General features: G+C 37.9%; 1 long non-coding RNA gene across 1 annotated transcript; it reads right to left on the reverse strand.

Moving 5' to 3' along the window:
* Positions 1-1,385: 1,385 nt before the first annotated feature.
* On the reverse strand, positions 1,386-4,537 carry LOC119885378. The gene is made up of 2 exons (XR_005441330.1): positions 4,406-4,537; positions 1,386-1,708 (listed from the first exon to the last, which is right to left on the reverse strand). It is a non-coding gene; the product is annotated as an uncharacterized LOC119885378 (long non-coding RNA).
* Between the last annotated feature and the right edge of the window lie 83 nt (positions 4,538-4,620).

Here is a 4,620-nt window from a genome sequence, read left to right on the forward strand (position 1 = left end):
AACAAGGCTCACCTTGGCTTGATATGAAACAGAATGTGTCACCTGATTATATAATTAATTATTAAATAATAGTAATAATTATAATATTTAACTTTTGATGCCATTTAAACCCTAATTCCCAACACAAGAAATCCCATTAACATTACGCTCTTTGATCCATTGTTAGGATAAACATCTTGATTAGTGCAGATGTAATTATTCATATTGTAAAGATGAACAGAAAGAGAAATAACTCTTAACTTCAAAAGTCCACTGACTCTGGCTGTGCTGCGTTTCTGCTGTGCTATGGTTTGTTCCATCCTCTGCCCGGCGTCAACATCCACTGGATGCGTCTCAGATGCGTTAAAGCAGCAGAGTGTGTAGCCTGCCCCACGTTATTGACTTGTTAGTAATTTGTCATTCTGTGCTCCAACTACCTTCTTCACAGCTCTCTCTCTCTCAAAAATAGACTAGTTACCCATTCCCTGCGGAATGGAGAGCTGCGTCACGGACGCACTTTGGACACACTACGGCCGCGTCTGGTGGACTTTGTCGGTAATCCTGTGCTGTTTCTGCTTGGTTATTCCTCCCTTTATTTAAAAGCTTATGACAGTCACTACCTGTCTTAGCTGTTGTAGGAACTGTCTCAGTGGTGGAAGTAGGACACATGGATTTACCTTTTGCTGCGGCCATCAGTTAAGTGTAAAGGGAAGTTGTGCAAATGTGAAATGTAGAAAAAATTTTAAAACAAAGACAAACTAATTACAAAACTGTTCAAATGTATGTCAAACGAGCAAAAGGAAAATGACGAAGAGTAGGCCCCTGATTATACGGCTCTAGCACATGCTGCTTTTCCAGGCCCACGCTGGACTCTGGAGAGGAGCCTCTACCCTGGCTTTATACAGGAAGCCCCTTCGAAGAGACAAACCACAGTTAACAGATATCAATCAATCACATGCAATATTTACATAGCAAAACATTTCTATCCACAGAAATATACAATATAATAACTAAATATTATTATGACAGAAATGTATACTTATTTAGGGCCTCTAAAAGTTGGTATTGGTGAGTAATTGATGTTAACAGGAAGTGCTAATGCCCCCAAGTTCATCTACCCTGATGTTAGGAATTTGGGCTGCTATATTCCAGTCGAATACCAAACTGTCGCTAACAAACCCACCCATAATCGAATCTTCTTTACGCCTTCCCGTGCCCCTGGTGGGCCCGCGCATCTGGCAACATAACTATAATGTGCTTCGTGCCCTGCCCCCTGAGGGAAGATGACAGAATCTGTAACTGTTTGTGGTGAGGCCTTTTAAAAAGTTCACTGCTGCAGCAGGGCTCTACTACCCGACTTAAGAGTTACTTCAAATGCCAACACTGAAGACGCAGATGCTGTTGCATTCAGACTTTGATCATACTTTAATCAAACACACTGAAACACAGTCAAAGTCACAAGGTGATAGTATGTCAATATCAATCAATGGATCAAAATAGCAGAATTTACCAAAACATTTGACGAATTGTAAGAAATCTTTTAGATATTTTTGAAAACAGCAAAAACAGTGCGAAGTGTTCACACTAGCCCAGTGTTGAATCATTTCATGAGGAACGTCTTTCTTCAGCAGGCGGTGTTTCGGGTGTTACATGTGGTAGCACTTCATGGTGAACACTAGTCTTTCCTCCTGGTCAGAGGCCAGTTCCTCCAGGCTGCTGTTAATGACGGCTGAGAACACAGAGGGAAAAGAAAGAAACTTGAAACATGAAAATGTAACATCAAAGCAAACTACAGAGCAAATCATGGTCACAATAAACAGGGGATGTCCTGATGGCTTACGACACTATGTAACCACAGCAACCTGGTTCCATTATAGGCAGGGACCCCCATTTCCTGTGTGTCTCTATACTAATAACAACAGTATACAGTACATGCACAAAGGAAGAAGGAAAGGTGAAGCGCTAAAATAGGCAATTTGTTGTGTGAACATGATGACATCACTTCTTGATTGAATATAATATTTATTTATTCAGTCCTGTGTTTCACATGACTGTGTTCTATGCTTTCTTTATTTGCCTGTTCACTGTAGCTCAGTTGAACATCCTGAAGTTTCTTAAAAAGTAGTCTGAATCTTACATACGGCCTATCAGGCCATGTGTTGAAATATCTAAATAAACATCTTAACATGATGAGTCGTGGTGGTGCAATGGATAAGACACATACCTTTGGTATGTGAGACCTGGGTTCAATCCCCCACTGTAGACACTTAACCCCTGGTTGCTCCAGAGGGAAAAATGTAATGCAGAACTACAGTAAAAGGTCAAGTATTTTAAGTTAGCCTTTGTTATAATTCAAATCAGCATTAGACGCGGACAACTTTTTCTACTAATGTGAATGAAATGAAACTTTGGTATGTTACAATGATCAGTTTCAGTCCACCAGTGATCTGAACTCACACTTCCTCACTTGTTCCTCCATACTTATCCAGGGGTTGGCAAAACCACTAAAGAGGAAGTTATTATCAGAGTAGCTGTGGCTCAGGGGGTAAAGCGGGTTGCCGGTTAATCGGAGGGTTGTCGGTTCAATCCCGGGCTCCTCCAGGCTTCATATCAAAGTATCCTTACTGATACAAAACCCTGAATTGCCTCTGGTGGCTGTTCCGCTTGCGTGTGAATGTTAGTTTTTGTTTGAGCACTCAGTGAATGAATGTGTGTGAATGGTGAATGGAGATGTAGTGTAAAAGCGCTTTGAGTAGTCGAAAAGACTAGCATCCACCTCTCTACTTTAACATTTAAGATTAGCTGTGTTTGATCCACCTTCATCCACATATGTGACATTATTACATTACTGTATAACTTGAGAAAGGTAAGTTGTTTTCTGCTCCAGCCTGTCTAAATTAAAAACATTTTTACGGTACAGAGGGGATTAAATGGTCTTTATTATTCTTATTATTCTATATAAGAATATCTTATTATTCTAAATCATGCAATGAAGTAGAAGAAATGCATAATGAGTCCTTGGACAAAATCAATTATATCTATTGAAATTAGTATATATTTTGGAAGCACTACAATTTAGAAAAACACTAATGAATTAATAGCTGCCAGATGTCATTGTTTATTGTCAACTGTTCAGTTCTCTTTACCAGCACTGTAACCTGTAGGTACCCAGAATTTTGAGTTTAATACTTGCATATTGCAAACCAAAAGGACAGAACATAATCAAACAGTTTTATTTGTTGTATTATTTCAATGTACAACTGTACTTCAATCTCAAAATCGTTACTTCAATTAAGATGCTTTAATGCAATTTAAAATCTTTATGTAATCAGAGTTATCCTGAACTCAAATGTGATAGCCTAGTTATTGTCAGGAATTATTTAATGTTTTCCCAGCAAACCAAAATTAAAGAAGAAAGTTATTTCCCTAACATTTAGTGCTTTTTCACTTTTAATGAACACATGTAACATGTTTTGTTAACACCTTATTTTAATAACCAGACGTTGTGACATGTGTATCTTTGTGTTAATTTCTGTCTGACGTAATTTGATAAATTATGTTGTATGTGGTGCTCGTATCACGTACTACTGAGATTTGATAGTCTCTTCAGATAAGATTCTCAGACTGTAACACTTGTAAAGAGAGAAACTGACAAAGTCTCTAACCTGCCTATCAGCTCGTTCTGGTCTGTTAAAACTGCCTTTACCACAAGGGATCGAATATGTGTGCACTCCAAATTTAGCTGCTTCTAGCTGACTGTGTGCTTCTCAAACATTGGCTTATTTTACCACAGTTCTGTGTTCTTGCATGCCTCAAACTGAAACACTGTCTGTCAGAGCGTCCACTTAAAAAAAGACATTGCTGGTAGTATAGTCTTCAAATAGAGTTGCTAATCAATTCAATTCGCTAAAGGAAGCCAACAAGGCTTGTTGATGTGTGAGTTTAGAGATGACCTCTGCCATCTGACTGGTCCACCAATAGGTGAGAAGTTGACACCTTGAGACACAGCCCTTCCTCATTTGCATAATGAGATAGAAATGCATAGAGAAATGTAAAAAGAGCAGACAGAAATTTATAACCTAAGGGGAAATAAACAGGCTAGACTAAAACAGACAAAAATATTAAAACACACACATAAATAAATACATTAAAAAAAGAAATAATTAATAAATAAAGTTGGACAATAAATAAATAAGGTACTTATTACAAAGGTGAACAAAGAAGCTAATTAAAAGAGATTGTATAATTTAATTACTACTTTTATTTTTTTTTATTACTTTATTATTTAATTAATTTTTTTGTGTATTTAATTGGATGTTTATTTATTTGAGAATTTATTATCTGTATTTATTTCTTAATCTGTCAGGATCAGTGCTCCATATCTGACAATCGTAATAGAATGTTAACATAGCACAGACACACAGACCTATGACTTGTGTCGCTGTTGTTGTTGACTCCTTCTGCCATCTGCAGAGGGCGCTGGCTGGTGGCCTGGCCAACACTGGCTATCTCACGCTCTACAGAAAAAGGGTCCGAGTGGTTTCCAAAAAGACTAGCTTGTCTCTGTTTTAGAGAAGAAGCACAGTTATTGTGGTTAAATGCAAGGTTGACACATAACATGTAACATGTCAATACAATGCT

This window comes from Micropterus salmoides, unplaced genomic scaffold, assembly GCF_014851395.1.
Source record: "Micropterus salmoides isolate LMB-PRFRI ecotype aquatic unplaced genomic scaffold, ASM1485139v1 Ms_hic_scaffold_3988, whole genome shotgun sequence".
In the NCBI taxonomy this organism is placed as follows: Eukaryota; Metazoa; Chordata; class Actinopteri; order Centrarchiformes; family Centrarchidae; genus Micropterus; species Micropterus salmoides.